The sequence below is a fragment of the Vanacampus margaritifer genome, chromosome 2, assembly GCF_051991255.1.
Source record: "Vanacampus margaritifer isolate UIUO_Vmar chromosome 2, RoL_Vmar_1.0, whole genome shotgun sequence".
NCBI lineage: Eukaryota > Metazoa > Chordata > Actinopteri > Syngnathiformes > Syngnathidae > Vanacampus > Vanacampus margaritifer.
The window spans coordinates 23,366,335-23,393,303 of NC_135433.1; the positions used below are offsets into that span (position 1 = coordinate 23,366,335).

Sequence of the window (26,969 nt, forward strand, 5' to 3'; positions counted from 1 at the left end):
TGTTTTCTGAATATGCTAATAATTACATTTTTGGAAACATGAGTCTCCTACATCCCACAATTTTTTTCCATACGAAACATTTATGTTCAAGCAGAAACATGCCAAAATGCCATGAAAGTAGCTCTGCTGCGCTTTGAAACCATTAAACCTTGATAATGAAAGAAATGTGAGCAAATCTGCTGCTTTTTCTTTTTTTTTTTTTACGCCATCTCCCAGGTGCACTTGACACTTGAGGTTGACCGCTTTAGGCAGCGTTAGTTGAGCTGTACATGTTGCCAAACTCACCTTGCGGCCTTGAAGATGCTCGCCGGATAAACCGCTATCATGACTCATTGACGCGGCCTAAGCTTTCCTCCTTTTGTGAGCAAGGGCGCAGAAAATGCCACAGTAGGTTTTACTGATGGTGATGGATAGCTCGTGCTCTTGAGGTGACACGCATACAAATCCATAGAAGGCCAGCAGCCACTCACCTTCGCACATTCACTTACATTCTGCACTTAGATGCCAACTCCTACGCATGCAGCCCCACCCTGGCAATGTTTGCAGCCACAGTGGCTCATTAATGTGCACGGCAGGAAGTGTATGTGTGTGTGTGATAAATGGCTCTGTGAATTATGAATGAGGGGAGATGACGGGGGGGAGTCGGTCCACCCTGAAGCCCACTTGTGCTCTCACCAAGCACAGATCCGCTGATGGTGTTTTCAAAGTGTGTTCTTTGCCATGAATTATTTTGTTGAGAAACATTCTGTTTGTTAGACTCTATTTGAAGACCATCTTCGTTTTCTTTCTGTGTATTGTGTCCCATCCCATCCATTTTTTTATTCCATTAGTGTTTATTATGTTGTTGAATGAGCATAAAAGCTCAGCTAGTTCGTTGAGTTAATCATTTAACTGAAATTCAATTGATTTGGGCTTGAAAGAACCTTGAGGGCCTCTATTGTGATTATTGGCTCTTGAAGCTGCTTGATGCCGCTCAAAGAAGAGCTTTAACATAAAACTCCCGAATTAATCTTTTAAGCACCTGTAAAGGGAATCCAAATTTGAAAAACTGGCAAATATATAAAATGAAGTGAAAAATCAAGCCGTCTGTTTCGAATGCTGTGGGCATATTAACATACTAACTTCTTTCTTATGCCTACACATCCCGATTGCGTTTGAACCTCAATAATATATCTGCCATATATTTCACTGGGTCGTCGCACTGCAGGCTTGGGCCTCGTCACAGTAACTAATGGCGCTTTTCCTCCGGACCGGTTGTCCTCTGATGCTTGCGTCTCCATGGGACTTTTTCGGGGCCGAGCGGTTACAACGGAACCGCTTTTAGAACCATCTCAGAAGTGGTTCTACAGCGCCGGTCGTCTGGCGCCTAGCGGGGCCCTGTGGTCACTGTCACCTGATTGGCCGACAGCAACGCAGCAAGCAACGGCGTGGAGCGCGCCCATTTCCTTATTTTATGCAAGCAAGGCAAGAGGCACCCGCCGGCCTTCGGCAAAGTTATAAAAATACAGTTCATACAATAAATACAATAATGTTTTACAACGCTGAACTATATTAACAATTTAAAAGGGACTTGCGGATGGATTTGTAATGATTGTGGTTTAAAAAAATCGCGAGTGCCGACCACTCGCTTGGTTGTATGTTCCCATTCACTTGGATGAGAGCTCCAGCGGCAGTTAAATGAATGAGGCTGAGCTCTCCATTCAGAAATAGCTTCGTGAGTCGTAAAATAAAGATTGCAATATTTCATCCATGGTGGTCCATATAAAATTGTAAATATAGTTGCATGTTGGCGCGACTTGCCACTCGTGAAATGTTATGGCTGCGGGAGTGCAAGCTTGGCTTGGACAGTTCTAATGATCCCGCCCCCTTCCCGCCTCACACCTGCTGTAATGAAAATGCAATGGAGCCCATGTATTGTCGTTCCCTACAGTGTGGTGTGGTAGCATGTGCTAATGGAAAAGCGGCATAAGTAACTGGATTTCAGGCCTGATACCCACTGACTATATTTATATCCATTTGGGTTAAGGTCAAAATTCTGGTTTCTGAAACATTCGGTACAACCTGTTTACATGCGTGAGCAGACAGTTACTCCCATATACATGGTCATTAGCCGGGTTTACATGGAGACTTTTTAGTTATTCCAATGGAAATCATTCCGAATGAAGATCTGTGGTCACCTGATCCGATCTGCCCTTTACATGCTCCTTTCCTTTAATCATATCAGCCCCATTAGAGCCGTGGGACACGCGGACATCAATCATGTGATTTATCAAGATGGAGTTAAATCCTCACTGACCACAGTAGTTGTGATAGTTTTAGCACTTTTATTAAAGCAACGTCTTTATAAAAACACATTCTACGTACTTTCAAACAAGTTGTGATAGAATTTCATTCAGATTGAGGTGTTTACATTGGTGTTGTTCCGATACCGATACTGGTATCGGCAGAGGCCCCAATACTGCATTAAAACAGTGGTATTGGTGAGTACTAACAAGTAACATGCCGATACCATTAATTTTGACACTAATATAGGACTTTGGATGCAGCATTTTGTGTCTTGTCATGCATGACATTCACTGATGTGTGACGTGTTCACTGCATACCCAGCTAAGATATCCTATTGGCCCTTGACTGCTCTGTACCAATGGCAGGACAGCTTTTTTTCATGTTAAGACAAAAACCCCTTAGGTTTCAGTATGGTATCGGCATACTGCAAAGCTGGGTATCGGAATCGCTATCAGGGGTCAAAAAACGGTATCGGAACAACACTAGTTTTTACATGGAGCATTTTCATTCTGTTTGTCCGTTTGGATTCATTCAATTCGGAATACTTGGCTCCATGTAAATCCGGCTACTGTGATGAGTCGGAATATCTTGTTTGAAATTGCGATGCCCGGACAGCGTCATTATGCAAATCGACGTCATTTCCCCTTGTAACTGTCTGCGGTCACTTAAAATACATTATATTCATGTCACTCACCACACTAATGAAGTAGTTAGTTTTCTTCTCACTCCAAAAGTGTTGTTCTTTGCTTCTTCATCATGTTTGTTTCCAACATGTTTATAACATGACAACGCTGCGGAGAAATCAATGTATTCAAATTAGACTTGTTTAGCGAGTGGGACAGCGTTGTGCATTCAAGTTGATCCTGTACTCAAAAGACTACGATTTCTTGTGGATAGAGCATGCACAGAAGACAAACCAATGCCCCGTTCAATCAAGGTATTGTGAATGCATTCATATAAACAAGAATTTGGGTTACGAAAGGAGTAAACCTGGGTTTTTGAAAAAACTGAATAAGAGCATATTCAAGTTTTTGCACGCGTTTACATTTCCTTTCAAAACCCGAATACCGCCCGTGTTTTGAAAGGCTTACTGACTGCATATAAATATACTGACTGATGAGAGCGAAGGCATTCAAGGTTCTAATAGCGTGTGGGAGGCGGGACACATGCTGAAGGTGACCAAACATTCTCTTTTGCCCAGACATGTTATTATTGCTATATATTAGAAACTTTAAAAAGAAAAAAAGTTCAGCCTTTACATACCTTCTTCCTGCTTTGTTAAAATAAGGTCGTAAGCTTCATCGGCGGCCCAGACTCACTTGCTCTGCGCTTCCGAACCGTAGGCATGGTTTGCGCGCAGGTTCGAACCTCCACCCCTTTAAAACAAAAAGCAAAAAAAAGTCGATCGTGGGAACAAAAAACACTAGTCTTAGAACATTGTCATTATGTATTCATTTGTCAAGTAAGATTTAAAAAAAGAGTTATGTTTTTGTTTTATTCTCTACCCATACAGAGCAGGCATACGTTAAACTTGTTATAATTTATGGCATCTTGAGGACGGGCTGAATGTCCTCTTATTTGGAAATCCAAATATGGTCGCCCTACTCATACTTGACATTGAAGTGCATCACTGGGCCCCCCCCAAAAAATAAAATAAAGTGAAATAGTGAAAAACAGTAAAATGCTATATGTACACATAGTAGTAGAAGTCAACCTTAAACATTACTTGACTATAATATGTTATATGTGACCTCACTAGTCTAAACATGACATTCTGATTAATATTACATTTGTGGAACATGAGTTATGAAGCAAAATACAGCCATTTTTTCCGACTTAAGTCGACTTAGTGTCGACTGAAGATGACATCAATGTTGCTCAGGTCTCAGGTGACAACCAATCACAGTTCAGCTTCAGAAAACAGGTGATTTGTGATTGGTTGTTGCCTGAGCCCTGAGCAACATTTATGTCACCTTCAGTTGATATCAAGTGGCAAAATGGCCGTCCCCTTAGATGGATAAAAACGGCTGGATTCTTAACTCATATTCCACTAACGCAATATTAACCACAATACAATGATTAAACCAGTGGGGCTGCATAGAACATATTATAGTCTTTTTTATTTTTTTCTGAATTCGCTTCACCAAGTCTTTAAAAAGTCCCTAATTTTTCTTGTCCATTTTAAAACTCAGGAATGAACCGGGAAACCGCCTTCTGTTTTTGCTGCCGTTTATTGTGATGTTTCTTGGTGACTTCCGTGGCCTCACTTAGACCAAAATATTAGTGACAAGTTAACAGCGTGCTACGGCCCTCCTGTTGTCCCCTTCCAGCTGTCAGCTGCTCCTCCATCCACATAGCTGATAGCCCCCACGCTGTCATGTCTCAAGACTGTTACTGACATACTGCCCGTGTGTGTGTGCGTGTGTTTGTGTGCATGTGTGTCAAGTACCAGATATATTCCCTGCAGAGGTAATTCCCTAACCTTTTATCACTTTCACATTTTGCCCATGTCATTCTCCTTTTCTGCCATGCTGACTCTCAGTCTTGGCTCTCATCCCCTCGCCTGCTCTCTGAATCTGTTTACTTGCAAGGCTTTATTTGAACATGTGTTTTATCTAAACTAAACATTATTTTCCTTGTAACATTACTATTTGGTACATACAGCATGTGTCATGTATATCCAATGTTGTCAATAGTAGGGGTTTTTGTTTTGTTTTTCTGCTTAAACAATGTGAAGGTTTGGCAATTCAGTTATGACTGAAGAAAAACTAATTGCGTATAACATTAGGGATTACTGGACCTTCCATAATTAGTGCACGTTTATGGTTCCATTTCTATTCAGCACACACACACACACACACACACACACACACACACACACACACACACACACACACACACAGCAACCCATAGACGTACCCTATGTTCGAAAGGCCTCAGGTCAAATGTTTCCTACTGTACAGATAATGTGCCATGACACGAGACTAACTTCCTTGTGGGCTTTTACTAATAAAGGCTCACTGTGCTTACTGCTGTGGTGGGTTAAATGCAGAGATTGATTTGTGTGCGGTGCATGTAAAAATGACTGTTTGTGCCAATGAAAGCAGCCAGGCTGTTAAGCAAATTTTCTCGTATGCCAAAAAAGGACCAGCTGTGACAGGAAATGACCCCAAATTGCACTAGGTTCAAATACCACTTTTACAAATCGACATGATTGCACGAAAACGCCTCAAGAACCGAAGCCTGAAAATAAACAGGATGTTGTCTATTTTGATTTAAAGCGGTCATTTTGACAATGTTAAAAAAAAAAAACAGCTTACAATTAGCCATCTAACACCAAAGTCGAATAAATGTCCAATGTTATAAAATCGGTGACATCTAAATGGAATATAAGTAGCAAATGTGCACGCATTTCACACTAGCACCACAGTAACCTGCCGAGGAAAATGAGGCATCGTGACTTAGTAATGATTCAAATTATGGCTGTTTAGTTTAGAGAATAGAACTTTATTTACAGCTGTTTATTTCACACACACACATACACACACACACACACACACACACACAAAAGTCTGGCGGGGAATGGCTTGCAATGTGACAGCAGCAACTGCTTAATTATACAGTGAGACGTCTATGTCAAATCAAAGCTAAAGCCTTTTCCTCCATCTGGTTTTACATGAGTGAGAAACAATAGTTAAGTACAAGAGGGGGAAAGCTGGCTACAGCCACTTCAATTAATCGGTTCTTCTTTTAATAGGATGCCAATGCAGACAAGTGCCAACGTGTTGCCTGCATCCCCTTTTCCCTTCCTTCGGTATTTCCATGCGTTATATTTAGCAGAAGATCTAGAACATTATCATTAACTACCAATCAGGACACCATTTGTCAGTGTGTTGAATAAGCACGGTATGTGATATCCGAGGAGAAGATACGGAGGGGACTTGCGGGTGGGGTGAGTGTTTGCATCTGTGTTGATTGTTAACAGATCATTTACTCTCATCAGTCAGTCAATAAATGGAAGGAAAAAAAAACCCACTTTGGCTATCACACGTACATCAGTTGCATTTCAATGTCTTATGAAGCTACATGCGATACAATCCTCTTCTGACCGGAAACAAAACAGTTGAAGTGATGTTTTTATGTGGAAAAAATATATATATATCTGCACTAGCCACTTTTGTTGGCTACATACCAGGAAGATTATAGTATAGTGGTACCTTGAGATATGAGTAACCAATTTTTTTGCTTTGACTTAATTTAAATTATACACGAGCGCTGTATGTTGGCAGTGAACTGAACTCACTTCACAATGAGAAGCAGTTGGGAAGATAGTAAACAATAGCATACTGCCCCCAGACAGCCAAGGCAAGTACAACAGAAGGAGAAGCACTATCTCTACTGAATTGAAATAAAAAATAGTAGACTTTACATCGATCTGATCGGCTGGATTGGGATCGGCCGATAGTTTGCATTTCATTGATAAAAGAATCTCAATTTTGAGATTTCTCCCAAAATAGCCTCTTTTAGGTCTATTTTCATTTCCCAACAGCACAAAAGTTAAAATAGTAATAGAAAATAAATAAACAATTATTAGAACAGCTGCATCTTTAACCAATGTGTTTTTTCGCCAACTTTAGCTAGCAGCGCATCTTGGAAACCTGCCTCAAATAACCCAGAGTTCCTCGCCTCTAACGTCACTTCACAAATGATTTATATAAATGGTCATAGCAACCAATAAAAGTCTAGATACACCATAATGCGATCCCCCAGCACAAAGCGAACAGAAGACACATGTCATAACTGCATCCTACCTCATAGCAAAAACGAATGTCGTCATCGTTTCTGACACTCCCAGAGGAAACGAAATGGACAAATCAGTCATTTACTTCTCCTAGACAACAATGAGATTGCTGTGAGACAAAATTGAGACTAAGGTGTGTTGCTCCTGTGTCTCATCATTTTCTCAGGAGCAATGCCATGTACTTAATCTCAAATTAGTCTCCTTTGGCGTTTTAGATGATGTCTCAATAAGGTCTCACATATTTCTCAGTGTTTCTCAGCTCGCCGCTTGTGTCTTGTCCACGTCGTCTCGTCAATTTGTTTGTACTATTAGTTCTATAGTTATACTATAAAGCACTAACTTATATCTTATATACCTTATATATATCTATATATAAATCATATTTATCTTGTATATCTTATATATTATACTGTATATTACTTACATAATGTACAGTTCAAAAAAGATTTTAAAGAAAGTTAAAAAAACACTTGTTTCTGGGAAACCAAATGTGGATTGTTTTGCTGAATCAGAACTGCACTACTCGCAATTGCATATCATGAAAATACAGTTTAACCTAATTCAGATAAATTATTAGCCGTTTGATATAGTTTCACGTTCAACTTCTGCTGGGGGAGTGTTGTGTTTTTTTGTAATTGCATGCTCCTGGTTTGTTTGTTTTACACTACTACAAATACTATTGCTATTTGACAGTGTTAGTTTTATGTAAATTTTGTTTTCAGGTCTAATCAATAGTTTTTGCTCAAACAATCTGACTTTGTATTTATTGTAGTTTTAATGTGCAAAGTATGTACATGTCAAGTGCCGGTGAGAAGTTCTTCAAAGGTAAACAGCAGCCATCGATTTTTGTTGTGATTCAAGAGTAAGTATATTATTTCCCTTTCGTTTTACATTTGATATTTTATAGCTTCATATACATTTTGGTCTTGTCGATTTGACGCAGACATTGCTGTTTGCGGTAATCTGGAATTTTCCTCAGTATTTATTCTTTTAATGCCATAATATTTAGTTAGGTGCTGTCGAGACAATCTTTTTCCATCTGACCAGAGTTTTGCTTCAATTCAATAAAATAAATAGCAAATGAATGAATAATAAGTTGGATCACTGGATCGCTGTTACACAGTTACGCCACTAGGAGGCGCGCCATGTTTCTAACCAGACACACCGCGTAGAAGAAGAATCTCGACTTGCCAACAGCCATGCTTTTGAGTCTGTGGCTGTGACGGGAATCCAAAAGTGGCAGTGTTTCAGGTTGGTAAAATGTGCAATGAAATAAAACAAACAGAATGTGTATCACTCTGTCATTTTTCACTCCTGTAGCTTAGCATACGTGGTCTTTAGAAGTGGTTTGACTGAAGATATTATTCCGAATCATCCTAAACGTTGAAGCTAAATTGCTAATCATCTGTTAGCAATGAAAGCAAGGTGTGCTGTGTTGCTAATATATGCTAGGAAGCTAACCAACTGCACTGAAACGGGACATGAGTGCTTAAGTACATGAATGGAGCTTATTTAAGTAATTTTTAACATGCTATCATAACTGTTGACGACAGAACATTGACTAACAATGGTAGAATATGTTACATGTTGTTAGGTTTAGTTTTTATAGTAAATTAAGTGTAATAGTGTAGAAATGTATTAATAAAGTTGATTTGTAACTTGTTTTTCTTCTCACTGTAACTCCTTTCATCAGGAAATTAAACAGAGGTGTCATCTGTCATGCAGCAGGTTTTTCAGTTGGTGAGGCAAGTAAGAACCTTTATATTAATTATTGAGCTAATGACGAACATTACATTAGTTTCACACTGTAATATAACAAATATGTAGATGTTGTACTTCATTGCTTTTAACTCTTTGACCGCCAAAAACGTTAAATAACGTTTAGTAAAATCCTACGGAGGAGCACCAAAGACGTTAAAAGACGTTCACCAAGGTTTTTTTTTTTTTTTTGGGGAACGGGTGGAGGAAAGCCTTGGCCAGCTGTGCTGAAAGTATCAAGCAGCTCTAGTTAGTATATTGACTATTTTTGGCCCCTAGATGGCAACGATGACTCTCTTTGGACAAGATCGAGTAGGCGTCAGTAGCAGAAGACATAGTTGGAAGCGTTGATGCGGCGGCTATGATCACGTCATAAAGCCTCACCGGCTAGCGATGCTAACGCCGGAAAACGCGGAGCACAACCGAGCACTTCTGCACAGGCGGACGTTCAATCGGACGACGAAGAGTGCCCCGAGTCCAATGCATATTCATCGGAGGAGTGGGTACAGTCTGATCACGGAGAAGACACTGGTTATGGACTACGATGCCACCATGAATGGAGCGGATAAGATGGATCAACCACCCGCGGTATAGAAACTGAAGGATATGAGGAAGCCAGACGTAACACCACCGTAACGTCACCGTATCATGATCCTGAGAGTAGACTTGATGGCAACATGGCCAAACACACACTGCAGTATATACTTGCTATTCCCCGGAAAAAAAAGCCAGCAAGAAAGTGTAGCGTCTGCACGCTAAGGGGCCATCGCAGTAAAACTAATCTGTTGTGTAAATCCTGCTGCGTCCACTTGCACGCAGGGGAGTGTTACAAAAAGAAAAACTGTATTTGAAACATCCACACAATTGTAAATAGTACCACGGTTGCATACATTTGTAAATAGTTTGCCAAATTGTTTTGTCAAATTGTTACACTGTTGAATGTAAATAAACGTATTTTTCTATCAAAAAACACTTTTTCATTGTTGGTGGTAGTGTTTTACAGAAGTAAAGCACTGTTTAGGTGTTTGTGGCATCATTCATGGGAAAAAAAAGGTGTCAAATTCACTAGAGTGCATGAAATAATATTGTTTCACAAAAAGCTTGATTTCTCCGTATTTTGTTTCAAAACAGAGCATTTGGGTGAAACTAACCATTTTATTGTTGATTACTGAAAAACGGAATAAGGTAGAAAGAAACTTTTTTTTCTGATGAAAGATGAGAGTCCAATCTTTCATTTGGTAGTATGTGTGTTTCCATAGTCCAAACACAACATTTTCTGTGGACCTTGAAAGATCAGTCAAAATGCTTAAATCGGCTGGCACCCACGGCATCCCTTTTCTGAAAACGTCTGGCGGTCAAAGAGTTAATATATTTTCTGTTCATATATAGGTTGTTGGTACTGTTTTGACAGGCCACGTGGCGTACGGGTGGTCGCAGCGTCTTCAAATCAAGATGCCTAATTATGAATTAACTACTTGGAATTTCTTGGAAGGCATGATGTACCTTGTGTTGAGATTGATGTCAACTCAATGAAAAGGAAACAGGTGAACAAACACCCACAAAGTATTAGAAGAATCCAAAGAGAGCTGAGGTAAACTAACTTCCACCACATCCAAGTGTTTAAACTAGTGACAGGGATGTAACTTTGCACAGGCTTAATGGGGAGGAAGACGATGTGCAGGTCTTACCCAGAAGACAAATGTGGCAAAGAGGAACATTTTAAGGTAACGTTGGTATGTATTCAAACTTCATAATATGACATAACATATTAATAGAATGTCAATTGTGCTCAGGTTTCAGGCTGTGAATGTTTTTGTTTTTCTTTTGCCACAAAATTCAATATGAGGAGGAGGAGGAGAGCAGAACAGGTAAAGAGATGCATATATATTTCCTGAAGAATCCCCCCCCCCCCAAAAAATGACTTCGGCAATTATTTTAAGAAGGCGTTGATTTACCATTTACAAGGACAAATACAATTTGTAAAAGAGTCATTTATGAACACTTTTTTGCCTAAATCGCTGCGACTCTCATCCTGCCTAAATTTGGTATTGCTTCTCAACAGAATGTATCACATTGCTTCATTTACACTCATGTTTTGCTTGTTGAAATTTCCTCAAAATGTAACTGAATTGGTGGGAATCCTAGAGATATCATATTACAATGTGAATTTTGTGATATCAGGAATTAAAGAGCTCTTAATACGGTCATGGTAACTGCTGTTACAAATTATGCGATTTGTAATTTGTGCTTTCTTTTATTTTTACAGCTTGCATCATGCGCTGTAGCATAATGGAAGGATGGGCACCAGTTAAAAAAAGTAAGATTAAGAAAGTCTTCATTAACAAATGCTGCTTTTGTTGTTCGTGTAAAAAAAAACAGCTTTAAAATAGACTTATTAATGTTAGGAGGCAGATACAGTATCTGTTTCACTTTGTAGTTAAAAGCATAATTAGCCAAAAATAAGACTTTTATCCATTCACCCTCATGTAGTTGAAGTGTTCTGAGAGGTTTTTGGATCTACTACCGTCAGCCCCCCCTAGGTGTTCGGATGATACAGAAACCTCTCCTAACACTTCATATGCATGAGGGTGATTGAATAAAGGTTACAGTTTCATTTTTGATTAACTTCTCATTGTTGTTGTTTGTATAATGATAATTTCAGTTACAATAATTATATATAAAATGTGACATTTTCAAGTTATTTGTGTTCAGTGCTTTGTTGAATTTAATAAAGAATACTATGATTAAGTTGTATCCAGAACACTTTATTCATCCCAAAAGGGAAATTCATTTGTCTGTCAGCTCATCTGTCATAATCTATAGAATTATAAAGCCAAATGACTATATGTCTGCATCCTTACCTACGTTGTTTTAGTTAAACTAAAGTAAAACTAAAATTGAAAAAAACTAAAGTAAAACTAAAATTGAAAAAACTTTTCAATAACAAAATAAAATAACTAAAATGCTTTTAAAAAGCAACTGCAACGACAATGTAATCTTTCAAAACTATAATTCAAGCAAAAAATCGCGTTTTTTGTCCTTGGCAATTCATTTAATACATTTGCCTTTGATGTTGATTTTAAATATAAACTTTGAGCAACAACATTTGTTTCTAAGATTTTGCTCAATAGTATCTCAGTATAGCTCATTTTCTCCTTGGAGATCTCCAAGGTATCTCCAGTAAGTCTCACGTTTGACTCTCCTCTATAATTGCTATGTCTCCCTTATTTCTCCTAGTAAATTTTAGGAGAAACAAATGAGAAACGTTTGAGACAACAAAAGAGTAAAATGAGACTGAGATGAGATTCTTCACATTTGTCTCACATAGTCTCACTTATTTCTCCTTATGCTCGTTTTCTCCTTGAAGTTAGATCTCAAAAAAAATTCCATTAAGTCTCAGGTATTACTCCCGCTTTAATTTATTTGTCTCCCTTATTGCTCTTAGTGAGTTTTAGGAGAAACAAATGAGAAACGTTTGAGACAAAAGAGAAGGTAAAATGAGACTGGTGAGATTCTCAAATTTGTCTCACAAGACATAGACGAGCAAGCTTTGAGCAATAAGATTTTCCTCTGGGCTGCGTCGAAGGTTTGTATTGCAAACAGAAATGATCTTCAGTTCGGGGATCTCTTTCTTTAACAAGTCCATTTCTACTATTAATGTAATGTAACCAAGTACTCAAGCATGTCACGGTGATGAGGGTGAAACACTCACGCGAGCAGCCGAGTTCCCACAGAGCAGAGTGACAGCAAGTCGGGATGAGTGTAAAAGTTGTGAAATGCCTTAATTATGTAATAATGTAGGCTAATAATGTATTGTAAATAATTTTATGTTTTTATCAGTCATCGATGTCATCAATTTCATGCGACGCCGTATACGCCACTTCATCGACACATCACACATAAACCGTCTGCCTGAGTCGCACAATATCACCACAAATTTTCATTTTATGCTCTTTTAAGTGGGGTGAAATTAAAATCAAATATGAGCAATGAAATATGAGACTTGAAGACGAAAAAATTATTGCAATGGTCCTCCCATAGCAAGTCTTCCCGCCCTATAATGCATGCAGCCTATATTTGGAGTTACTTATAAATACTGTAGTGTTGTGTTCCTTTTTCTGTTAAAAATAATATTTAAAAAAATCTGTTGACCCATCAAAACATTTTCATTTTCAGCATGAGACGTCGTTGTCAAGCTGTAATTGATGCTCAAGGGCTCACGACGAGTTATTGAGACCTTGCACATTTTTGTTGTGGTGTACCCACCATTGTTGTTAACTTTTTTCAATGAATTGTTTGAGATGAGGAAATCACCAGTGCATTCTTCTTTCTAAATGTCCTACTTTCATGATATGATATCACTGTAGTGTCAGCGTTTTACATTTTCCAAAAATTTCACCTGAAAGCCAAATATCCCTAACTTTTTGTGAGTAGTGTATATATATTTTCATGGGCCCGGCCAGTCCCTATGCCACACACATGGTGGTGGTCTACTGTAAATATAAAAGTTGTTTAAATAGATATATTGCTTCATTTCCTGATCGAATCGGTGATCGGTTATCTTTTTTTCTTTCTTCCAAACTCGCTGATTGTTGATCAGTCAAAAATTCCTGATCATATAAAGCATTAATGCTTTGGTTGATGTTGACATTCGGAAAACAGTGGTCCTCAACATACGTGGATTCACATATTTGCAGATTTCCCCCCCACTATTTTGGTCAATATTTTAAAAATATATATTTTGTATTACCCTTGCTCTTTCATGTTTATCAGCATTTTTCAAATAATATTTTAACAAAAAAAATTTGGGTCCTTCCCCCAATGCACTTCAGTGGGCATTAGTTAGACGCAGATTTTCGTGAATTGCGGGCTTGCTCAGTCCGTATCCCAGGTGGCACACAATTGTGGCAGTGTCCCACCTCTACTGAGTTCTGTGCAAACGGCAGGATCATTTATGCAACAGGTTTTTAGTCCTGGTCCCGGCTAGTCCTGACATACGACATTGTGAGGTTATGTCTTGTGGCACACACTTTTGCTGCCGTCCTTACTGTTATCCATTTCATTGGTTTACTGTGTATACTTCCTGTTTATCATTTGATTCTTTATATTTATTACCTATAATTTTTCCATGCAAATATTTGCTGTAATTATTTTTTTTACTGGTACATTGGTGTATGCTAGTGATTATCGGGGGTTCGGGTTACAGCATCACTGTAGGGCATTATCGTAAACTGAGGACGCTGTGTACATATTAATTTTACAATTGACTTGCTACCTTGTGGTAACTTCCCTACTTGCTCCTAATGCGAAGTTGTAACAATTTGAAAAATAATTCTCCACAGACTGCACTTTTCCATTTATACTTTGGCAGTTATTGATTCGTTTGGACTACACTAGAAATATATATGTAATTACACGCCTCACCGGCAAATGCTGTAACCTTTTGTTTTCATATCAAATATGAAGCACTTCTTACAGACTCCTGCAGTATGCACAGATGACTATTATGAGTGAGATGAAATTGGTGGTGGGGGGGGGGTGCATTAACATTCAGATGAGTGTGCACTGGCGAGGAGTTTCACACAAGAGGGGAAGGCAAATGAGATTCAGTGAGCAAGTGTAATGAGTTTTTGGGATGATGTCAGCCGTGGCAATACTTCACAGTGAAGAGCCCTTTAAGATCACGCAGTGACGAGGTGAGTGGATATCAGGTCAGACTCAAAAGAATAGGGAGCACAGTTGAATTTGAGAAACAAAGAAACAACGGCGAGTTCCAGTCAATGTGACAGAGCCAGCTGGGAGAGAAAGTCCACGGAGCAATAGGTAACAGGGAGGTTAAAGCTTATGGAAGGATGTCAAGTGTCTCCATTGTTCCAGGCCAGTCTGTTCATGACAGCCGGTACTGGTACTGTCATCAGATTCAGAATAGCTTTATTGTCATTGTACCACACCTTGCAACAAGATTAAGTAGCAGCACCAATGTGCGGAAATAACAAAACACACAACAAACACTATTGAAAAAAGAAGAAGCACAATATAAAAAAGATACTATATTAAAATGTTGGGTTCTTCAGTGCAGGATTGAGTTCAGTGCTCAGACAGCTATTGGGAAGAAGCTGTCTCAGTGTAGTTGCTCATATATAGCGAGATCAGAATACAGATGATTTGTTTTTGTCATACGTTTTTGATTTATTGGGACTGTAGCTGCCACAAACAAATCTTTTTTGGGCAAATTGTTACAAAGTGTAGCTTTAAGTTTCCAAGCTCCGCTTAGCAGTAATACATAAAACCAACATTTTTTAGTGCTGTATAAAGAGAAACCTTAGGAAGCATCTGATTGTTTTGCTATTTGACGTGCGTGTCCAGGACCGCAATAAATGTCCGTGCGAAAACACGATCTATTGGATCCGGCAACTTCCGGATGTGTTTTTTAAAATGATTAAAATAGCTTTGAGGCATGCATTTTAGCATCGACCAATTTGTGGTCGACCCAAACAACTTGATCGACTTTGTTTCCCAGCCCTAACTGTAGCGTTTAGATATTAGTGAAGAGAGGAAAACTGACTGATTATGTTGTCATCAAAGACTAATGTGACCTTGTCTATGACATAATCTTATATTATACATAGAATAGGATTTCCCAAACCTGAGAGTGAGGCCTAAAATTCTGGTGCATATTTTGGGGAATGCAGCAATTTTTCATTGTCATTAAATTAATGTCTTCGGTGGTGTTCAATATAATACCTTGCCAGAAGGAACCAAATTTTGATTTTTGAGGACCTGATATGGGTCTTGAGTTTGGGTAACTCTTGTTTTGAGACGTGCTTTTGACCCAACCTATTCATTCTGTTTCTTTTTCTGAAGTCATGTTTACATAACGCTATATATTAGGTCCCCTTGCAGCATCTTGCCTCTCTGACGGTGGAAGAAAGTCTTTTAGCCTTTATCGAATTAGCTTTGCCACAGTGTGTACATCACTCTTGTGGCTGCTGAGACTTAAGTCTTCACATTGCTGTTCTTTTTGCTGCAGGAAATGCTGACAGCGTGCATGACGGCATGGCTACTTTGCAACAGATTTGAATTATTATTGTATTATACTGTATGTCTAAGTTCTTAGTTGGATTAGTCCAAACTCTTATTGCTTCTGGAAAATAGGAGTATTCTTTAGGATTGGTCAAAAAGTGAGATAATGAACAGTAAAATAATAATTATATCAACATAACTACAATAATACGACAATAAACAGTATTGTCTCTTGAGATTCTCCTTTTTTGTCCTCATTAGCACCTAATATAATGCAGGTCTAGTGCAATACGTTTTAATCAGGAAAAACAACAGCTAATGGTCACGAGAAAACATTTGCTACAGAATTTTGTAGCGCAGACTCTGATTCAGCTACCAGCACATTCATACAAAGGAGACTGCTACCAATTAAGGGTTCAGGGTCTTGCTCAAGGACACTCGAGCAACAACAGCACAGTCTATGGTAGCCACTCATTCTCATGCGCCTCGCCATTGCATAGCTCTCAGCATGGTAGTTCATGAGGCAATCAAGAATAAATTATACCTGTTGACCTTTAACCTCTCTGGATGATGCCAGTCACTTGTAAAGGTGTCCCTTTAAAGTAACACACCGTTTATTAAAAACTAACCAGCTATTCTGTGAAATAGTTCATTTCAACTCTTTCCTTAAAAAAGTCATGGGGACTCGCCAAAGATTTGAGTCCAGCCGAAAGCGAAGATGAAACTGTGGCCGATAACGAGGACACATTCAGCCGGCCTATAGCAAGTAGAAGTTAGGGAGCGTCTGCAAGTTGTGTGTTACAGGGGGTCAAGTCACCATTTACATTGGTCACCCTGGAAATGTAATTTGTGGACGGTAGACATCCGGCTCACTTTTACTCGCTAGGCCAGCTACTGTACATGTTGTTGTGCTCAGCGTGCTTTGCCCACATAAGGATAGACAATCCCCTCACCCAGACGAAAATGCATACTGATTTAGTGCCAGTTATTGAGGGTTGTAATTTTAAAATAATAAAAGTCTAGTTTTAGTCCAGTGAAAAATGTGCGTTGACAAAATTATTTTTAGTTTTTGTTGATGAAATTAACACTAATACACAATGCCCACTTGAATACCAGAAAATAAGTTTTAAGTGTTATCTTCTTTTAAACATAATTACCTTTTTTAAAGGACAAAAATATATTGATAAATTAGGGCAGTGTTGCTGTTCTGCATTTGGAATTTTTGGGATAGGAATTTCTTTGACCATAGCTTATTTGAATTTTGAGTTACCACCAAGTGAAGGGCTGCAAATTTGCAATAGTGGATTTCTAACTGTCTATAAATATTATCTAAGGGTGAGGCTAGAAACAGTGGCACTCGATCTCAGTTTGACAAGTCTATAGTCATCTGTTGTAAATCCATTTGGGTTTGACGCAGACACACATATCCTGTTCACAAGGCAGCATCATTCATGCCCACTCATACTATCTATATTTAAAGGCATGTTTATGCATGTAGTAAAAGGAGATAACTGTTAAGCATCCCCCCCATATGTATTATTCAATGGAATGTTGTTGGCTGTCTCTCCTTTGGAATGTCTCTTACTGCCTGACATACTCTGACAACTGAGTTTGGGAATTATTTTGCTTTCTATGGAAAAAAAGACGCTGGACCCAGCAGGAGCTATAAAGATGAAGGTCCATATTCCATTTCCCCCTATCAGACTGGCCTGCCGACTCACCCCACCTCTTTCACTGTCAGAAATGACAGTCCCCTGGTGATTTCTTATCAAAACTGCATACACATCTTTCATGCCTACAGACAGAGTAGTATTTTTCTCCTCTTACAATGCTACCGCTCTTACCCTGCGTCTTTCTACTTTCGTCACTCGCGCTTTGTTCAGTGAGTGCTCGATCATGCCTAAACATACTTGTATTCTCATATCTCTCTTCCACTGTGGACCATGTCGCATAGTGTCACACTTGACTTCTTTCTGCTCTTCCCCTTACAAGGAAAGGATGTCCCATACATCCCATCCCAGTCCAAAGGAGAGGTTGCCAACTGGCCAGATGCCTCTATTTCTTCGTGCCACCTGTTCCATTGCCCTTCTGCTCCCATACCTGGCCCTGTTACAGAAACCTGCCATCATGAGATTATTTAGGGCACAACATGTTTGTTTGTTTGTTTTGCTGATTCAAGCAGTTCTGTCAGCTCTGCTTCCTCGCCTGTTGTCCTCCTTCACTTTTAGAATAAATCTCCCCAGGACAAACAGCTTTGTTCAGATAAAACGAAAGGTGGTGTTGTGTGATAAAGAAACAGGAGGTTTTTGGGTAAGACTCAAACATATTCTTGAAAAAAAAACACTCTCACCCATACTGTACAATAAACATTGATTCACAATTATATTTGCAGTTCGATATTTAGAATTAATTAATGAGGACATCAATCAATTTATGTACCGCAAGAAAGTCCGCATGGTGGGAGGTCAAGGGGATTGCTGTATGTTTTGGGACGGAGCCTTGCCTTAAATGACTTTGGACTAAGACTTGTACGTATTCAATCTTGACTAACCATCGATCCATTTTGTAGCACTACTTATTCAGGGTTATGGAGGAACTGGAGTCTATCCCAGCTGACTTGAGGCGAGTCATGCCGTACACCCTGGACTGGTTGGCAGTCAATCACCATAAGTGGGCATTCCGTCAATATTGACAAAGGTCCATCAATCCGTCAATGACGGATGGCCATTTTGTTAACAATTGACGGGAAACTTTAAAAATTGACGAACTAAGGCATTGACCAAAGGGAGTTTACGTCCATTAATGTAATTGTCAATAATTATGACAATCCATAAATGACAAACATCACATTTTAGTGATAGATTGACGGATGCCCACTTTGAATGACGGAAAAATTGACAGACGCTCATTTTGCTGAGCAATCGACAAATGATGGATTGACGGTTCGCCTTGAAATATTGACAGATTGACGATGACGCAAAGGTTTTGACGATTGTCGAATGACGGATGCTCAAAAATCATTGACCCGCCCACCTCTGTCAACCACCTCTCTGCCATCTATGCAGCGCGCTATTACTTTCTGCCACCCAACCAACAAAGGATCCTCCTATAGACAGATAACCATTCACACTCACGTTCACATCATGCATGTTTATGCAAAAGGAGACAAGATGTGAACCTAGAATGTGCCATCCACATTTATCATTATACTGCATCATCTATCTGTACTAAGCCTTGGACCAAATGTCTTGGGACTAACCCTTAGATCAAATGCCTTGGGTTTAAGGCTTAAACCAAATTAGTTTGGACCAATTAGAGCAAGGAAGACTGTACTAACTCTTAGCCCAAACAGGATTAACTGTTAAACCTAATAACATTTCATTGACCCTTGGACAAGGCTCCTTTGCCTGTAACTAATCAGTCACACTATTCGAATGTGTCCATAAAATAGATTCATTCATACTTATGATATGACATTGATTTATTTTTTGTGTGTCTCAGGAGTAAACTTTAATTTATTCCCTTTAAATTTCACCCTCAAACCTATATTGATTGCCCTTGATTAATCTGCCAGGCATAGAGCAATGGCAGAGTTTTTTTTTTTAACCAAGATTTGCATTCTATGTGTTGTCTATCTGCTCAAGGCCTGTTGAGGCTTACAGTGACCTTGCAAATCATGATTTTGTAGCCACCCTTTTTTGTATGTGCTTGTTTGCCATGCTAAGCGTCATTGTCAAAGAACGAGGCGGTTCGAGGGAAAAGGTTATCTATTGTTCCCACGTTGTTGATAGAGCAGCACTCTGTGTCCCATAAAGCCCGCAGGTCGTTGCTAATATCCTCTTCAATTAGCTCATGGTCGTCGCGGATGGAAACTCACAAAAATGTACCTACATCACAGGCTCAGCTGGAAAAACACAGAAGTGATCGATACAAACAAACAGCATGAAGTTGACCTTTTCCCCCGCACTGTCATGAGGCATTCATAGCACCGTTTGTATTCCGATGATGTTATACCCAGAGGAAATGCACAACGTCTTACCACTGCTATTCAGACCAGGTTATCAGAGCTACAATTTACCGCCTGACAGCATTGCAATTGCAGCTGCCACCCGGCGGGTTGTAAATACGAGAGATTGTCCTCGGTTAGCCGGGATGCATGCAGATGAAGTTGTGTAACCCATAGCATAAAAGCTCTTTAGAATAACGCAGTCATTTAAAAAACAAAACAAAAACAAACGTCTGCAGGAGGAGATCAATGGAACGACGCGATTAAATAAAAATGAAAACAAATTGCGCCTTTTTGGCTGAGAGTAATAATGGTATCATTTGAAAAGCTGAAACTTTTCTCAAATGGAGTTTGTCTGACTTTGTCTGAAATCATGTAACATTGGCCAGAATTTTTACATTTTGAAACCTGCAAAACGTAGTCACCAAATTTACTTTTTTGATATATCCCATATATGAGCCACACTGAAACGTTTAGTTTTTTTCCTGAAAAATATGGAGACATACATGTATGTTCAATGTAGTCACACATGAGTACGTCACAACTGAAACAACAATGGCAAACTAAACATTGCCATGCCGTAACATTTGAGTCATCTGAGAAAATGGAACTGTATGGAGTTGAGTATTGGTCAGTTCGGGGGGATTTTTTTGTTCATCCTTCCTTCCCTTAATATGTTGGTGATATTATTTGAAAAAAATAGAGATATTACTGTTGAATGAATATTAATAGTACACAGACCCATTTTTTTTGCAGTTTTATTACTCTGCAAGTTTTCAAAGCATACATCATTGTGAATGTTGCTTACAAAATGTGGCTCATATATTTTATGTAGGATTATGTCTTTTTAAAACAAACAAACATGAGTCTATAGAGTGGAAAAAACATGTTGCTCAGAGTTGAAAGCCAGTGACATTTTGCATCACTTTGCTGTTATTCTTAATCATATATGCATGGCTGCTTTATAAGGCTTTGCCTTTATGGCCAAATCAATAGCCACTTTTACATACTCAAAAACTCACCACATCTTGAAAGCGTGTTCATCCTGGTAGAACGTTACAGCATAGCACACTGAACTCGGCAACAAAATGTTTTAAAAATCAGTGCCCAAAGCCAATATCTCTTACCGTTGCCAGAGGGATAACACGGCATGGAAGTTTGCTGATTTTATTCTCTACATTCAGTTATTTTAAAATGTTCAGATAGACTGTCACAGTATCCATGGCAGGTCTTTGGGGAACAGGGCTGCTGAGTCCCAGTGGCTTAAAGGCGGAATACCGTCCAGTCATCAGTTTACCATGGATGCCAATACATTCCCTCCCAACCCGTCACGCTCTGACGGACTTCATGTTTGTCACATTCTGTCAAGGCAGATGAAAGCTGGACGCTGGGCAGCTTTGGAGCACGTTTTTTGCCCCTTCAGAGTCGAATTAAGCTCGCCTGCTGGGCCTGGCTCCAGAGTATGTGTCAGCGCAGGGGCTCGCATACTATCATCATCTTTCCCCTTCCTCTCATTCATACAGTTACTGCTGTGGCTCAATAAACATTTGATGCATCCATTTTTCTGTCATCAACTACTTGACTAAACCATCACTTATAAACCCAAAAATGCAAAAGAGCCTGTTATTCACATACATGCTGCAGAATGCGCTCGCTTGTCATCTATCTATCTATCTATCTATCTATCTATCTATCTATCTATCTACCTATCTATCTATCTATCTATCTATCTCATTTAAAAGGAAGAATTTACAGACAAAACCAAAGGTGCTAAAATCTTAAATTGATCAAACCAGCTGGTGCATATGCCGGTGTGTGATGGTGGAAGGCTTGATAAAATTAGATTTCCTTAATGAAATCAGTTGGCTGTGTGACCCTGTGTGTGTTTGTGTCCATATTTGAGACAGTCGTAGAGTAGTAAAACTGTCCTCTGATAATGCTGCCAGCTCTTCAATGTCGACTTTGCCATTGTGGATCACCGATGCGAAGAATTAGTTAGTTCTCTGGTGCCGCCGTTCACTTTTTTCCACTCCTTGAATCTGCATTCTCTGGTATATCGACCCGGCTTCAGCAACACCGCGCTTCCACAGTACACCCCCTCAAGCTGCGGGGTTAATGAGATGTGTAGGTGGTTGGAGAAAGGAGTGTTTCTGTGGGCGTCTCATCGCTGCTTGTGAAGATCTCGTACCTTCCTCTTGCTTCCTTACTCATCTCAGTAGTTGCACAGGGATGTGTATGTAGGTGTGACTTTGTAAGATAGCCAGCTTGTGTTTCCTCTGGTTATATGTAGATACTTTGAGTCTGTATCAAATCAACGTAATTCTTATGCGATGAAGCTTTGCATTGTCAGTCAGACCTGTTTTTACAAGGCCAGAACCATGAGATTATATGCAGAGGTTTGATATATTGACATATAGATTTCGTGACACTCTCACTGTAGCAGCAGAAATTCTAGATAATGATGTGATTCTTTATTAAGCCAGACAGTGCAGGTTTTGAAGATTTACGGTAGATTTATTTTAACCTGCACAGATTTGTGCCAGCTTTTATGGTCAATACCAGAGTATATGTATGCACACAGGATTGCACTGTGCATTGTTATTCCTCCTCCGGTGGTGGTAATTTCTGAGCGGCCCAAACAAAATCACAAATGACCGTTCGGCTCCCATTTTGCAGCGGCGATACCCTGTATAACAGCTTACACTCTTCTGGGAATACTTTCAATAAGATTTTGGAGTGTGCTTGTGATAATGAGCTTCTGTGAGGTGAAGTCAGATGTCAGTGATATTGTAACTTAAAGAGCCCTGCTCACAATCATAGTTTTCGTTCATTCAGAATGTGTAATTTCGGGTTGGAAACGACCTTTCGCAAATTATGCTCACAAAGTTGGAAGATGGCTGTTACTGTTTAGTTGAACGTTTGGACTCAATGTTTGACAAAATTACATATGGACATGCCTCATAGGAGTGACGGAAATGATAGTATGCTGACAGACTCGGGTGACACAGGTGTTCAAATATTTGGCCCTCACCTTAACCTCTCATATGCTCTCATGGTCCCTCCAGTATGAATCCCACGTCTGCTTGCATGTTGTTTAAATGAAAACAAAATTTAATTTAGGTGGGGTGTGATCAAGACAGGCACGAGCGGTGAATAGTGTGTACAAATGAGCAGAGGCAGAGGGCTTCAGGTGGCAGTTCTTTCCTTTCTTTTTATGCTTCAAAAGTGCAAAAACACAAAAAGTGCATTGTGCAAAAAAAGTACATTGGCAGAGGCTGCGTTAACACTGCAGCTCAATTCCGATTTTTTCACAAGTATGTTGATTTTTTCATGCAATGTGAACGGTACAATTCCGTTTTTTTTTTCACACCCCACCTGGGCCTCTTTGGTATGTGGATATAAATCGGATATGTATGCGACGCGTCTGCACTGTGAACGCTCATCCGCACGCATCCGATTCATACGTCATCAAAAGCCTGATATGCGCTCTGCACGGGCGGGAGAGAATGCTTGGAAGACTACCGACACGTCTGTGAATATATACAAAGCTGTTTTGAGGAACAGTGTTACATTTTTATTTGTCTTTAAATTTAATCACACGTGAATAATGAAGTTGACGTGTAGAAATTCAGCCCTGCAGACGGTTCATCACGAATGGCGATGACGCAACGTCATCTTTGGTAGACTTCTCAATGAAATGAGGAGGTCGAGGAATGTCCCCTCATTTCCCCCAAATATTTCTATTACCTCTTCCAACCTCGCTACTGTGGCGACATGAGATGAAAAAATAAGTCAGTCAATAAGTTTGTAAACAGCACATTCAAACTTGACGCACGAGAAAGCCGAACACAGCAGCCAACCAGGAGTGAGCGAGAAAACAATCCACCAACCAATGAATTTGCATAATGTATGCAGACAAGACACATGAATCTAACGCCTGAGACGTCTGCGAAAAGAGTCCACCAGTCCACCAATCTGTAGCGTGCTTTGGCAGAGCTAAATTTGCATATGAAACTGACAAAAGTCACTTGCCTCAGTGGCTTGGCTGGCGGTAAAACGTTGCGAGTCGGGACAATATTTACTTCCGTGAAAACCGCAAGATGACGTCGTCGTTTTGGGTGTACGTCACTCGACGTGTGCTCGCATCACGGGCGCGCTGCATTCACATTACATGTCGCATTTGTTTTTGTAATGTGAACGGTACATAAAAAGATCGGATTTCACAAAAAATCCAAATTGGGCATCACGCCCTGCAGTGTGTACGTAGCCGGAATGACTCTGGAGCATGGCTTCTCCAGCAGCAGTCCCTCCTACACTGATTTTACAGGTGCCTTAAATAGGGACAACACAATTCGATCAAACCATTAAACTTCACAGGTGTTAAATCATTAGCTCGTTAACTAACTTAAAATCCTTCAATGCAAAACTATAACCCACAACTATAGAAATACTAACAACTATTTCCCCAACTCGACCCTTCTAGACAATAAAAAACGTAAAACCATGTGATCAGTCCTTACACACTCCTTCACTTGGTCCAGCTCGCAATCTTTTAGCAGTGTCAGATCTACTCTAGACTCTTTTGACCCGACACCACCCTGGACACAAGAGCAGGTAAGTAAAAATAGTGCTGTCCAAGTTAAAGCCTTAACTGATGAATTAATCACAAAAAAAATATCGCATTAATCATGAATTAACGCAGATAAATTTTTACCAGATTATCCTTTAGCGTGACAGCGGATGGTAATTACATGCATTAAAGTAAAGCATTTAATAAATGTTTGCGTATCACATTTAGAATATTAAGTCATGTCAAAATATTGGGGTCATTTTTTTTCTATTTTAAATTATGCAAGTAATTAACTGATTAGAAAAAAGAGGAGGATGAGCGTGTGCACTCTCGTCGTCTCCACGACTCTGGATCGCTGGGTTCCAACTCCTGCGTTCGAGCACTCCTCTTGGATGGCCACGCAAGAGCGGCCAGCCCATGCAGTACATCCGCATTTTCTTTAAATGTGGAAATTGGATGGACGTTCAATTCTTTAATAAACATTTAAATAATACATCGGATTTATATAGCGCTTTTCTAGGATCGGTGCAGCGTCTGCTGTGATGGGGGGTCTGTATCGGTCCGTTGTGGTGAAGAAGGAGCAGAGCCGAAAGGCGAAGCTCTTGATTTACTGGTCGATCTATGTTCCTATTCTCACCTATGGTTTCGAGCTGTGGGTCGTGACCGAAAGAACAAGATCCCGGGTACAAGCAGCTGAAATGAGTTTCCTCTGCAGGGTGTCCAGCCACCAAGGGGCCTTACCTGAGAACGATAAAAATGTCCTGTCTTTGTCTGTCTCTAATATTTGTTTATTACATGCCTTTTTTGCTTAAAAAAATAAACATAGGATATAGATAAAATAAACTGTGATGATAAGCAGTGGCTGGTGTTTTTGTGTCACACAGTTAGTGACATAGAGTGTCTACGTCACTAACTGTGTGAGAATGTTTGACAGCTAACCATCTACCTTTCCCGTTAGTTAGCAAGAGTACTAAACAAATCAGACACCGTAATGGCATCAAAAAGAAGTTATCTCAGCGGCGCAAAAAAATGGAAGAAAAAAAAACTGGAGAAAAAAAACAGTCAAAGGAGAAACGTTGGCACTTGTTGGTGATGGATAGTAGGAGGCGAAATTTCATTTTATTTTATTTTCAGGAAGTTTGTTTGTTTTGCTAGCCATCTCGCTAGCCTCAGGCATTTATTTTATTATTTATAGATGTTAACCTTCCCTTGGCCAGCCCCTAGTTTAACTAGTGACACATTTGTAATTGGGCACAAGCTTTAAAAAGACACTGTACATCACAATTTTTAATATAAAAACTGATTAGATTTAATATTCTATATTACTGGAATATTATTGTAATAAAAAAAAGGAAAATTCACTCTATTTGCTTGATAACCTAAGGAGCTATTTTAAGTTAGTTTGTTTTCCTTATTGCACTTTAAAATGGAGTTTGTTTAGTCTAATCACTCAAAAGCTGTTTTATTTATTGATGTACTGTCAACTTAAGATGTTTAGTTTTAACTGTAGTCTGTTTTGTTCATAAAGTCTAATAGAATGTGCAATCTTAGGAGACCATCTAAAGGGTTAGGAATCTCTTCATTGTAGTTTTGGTAACTTAGGGGGCCCCCCAAACAGCATCTTGCCTAGGGCCCCCATGAAGCTAGAAACGGCTCTGCCTCGAGGCCCCCTAGGAAAGGTGTTCCGGGCATGTCCCACTGGAAGGAGGACCCGGGGACAAACCAGGACACGCTGGAGAGGCTGTGTCTCTCAGCTGGCCTGGGAATGCCTTGAGATCCCGCCTGAGGAGCTGGTTGAAGTGGCTGGTGAGAGGGAAGTCTGGGCTTCCCTGCTAAAGCTGCTGCCCCCGTGACTCGACCCCGGATAAGCAGTAGAAAATATATGGCTTGATGGACAGTATGTGTTGGTATCGTTGTTTAATAAGGCAAAACTATTTTTTTTTATCCGATTACACTTACTGAAACTTGGGTCTAATATGAACATTTTTCCTCTCTGGATTAATGTTTATAATCAAAGTTTGTATTGGTCAAAGCTGTCTTGTGTTGAGCCTCTGATTTGGTGACTTTAAAATTGAACAATTAGGAAGTGACCTAAAGCTCATGCTCTTTCCGGACACAAGAGCAACTGGTTGTGTTGAGTGTGTGCAATCGTGAGCACACCATACACCAAAAGAGCAGTAACCACAAACATGGCAATTTTGTCCTTGTGATGAGTGGGTTCTCTCACATTTATTAAAAATCTGTATTTATGTACCTCATGTTAAACTGTAAATATTGACAATCAACTCATATCACAACTCATTTTATCCCATCTAGGGCAGCTCCTTTAGTTATTATTCATATCCGTCATATAGTGATAAACTCATTGTGGGTGGGCTTACAGTTGGAGTCAGTCTTGTGTTAATATTTATTTATAGACGTTGTTGCATGCCTATGTGCCACATATACTAAATGGCAATGAGCCAACACCTGCATAAATATACCGTGTGATGATATGTGAAGGCATATAACAGGGATGCCAAACA

General features: G+C 39.6%; 1 protein-coding gene across 2 annotated transcripts in view; it reads left to right on the forward strand.

Annotated features, from left to right (window-relative positions):
* Positions 1–26,969, forward strand: part of adcy9b (adenylate cyclase 9b) — a 56,083-nt gene that overhangs the window by 12,076 nt on the left and 17,038 nt on the right. The window lies entirely within an intron of this gene.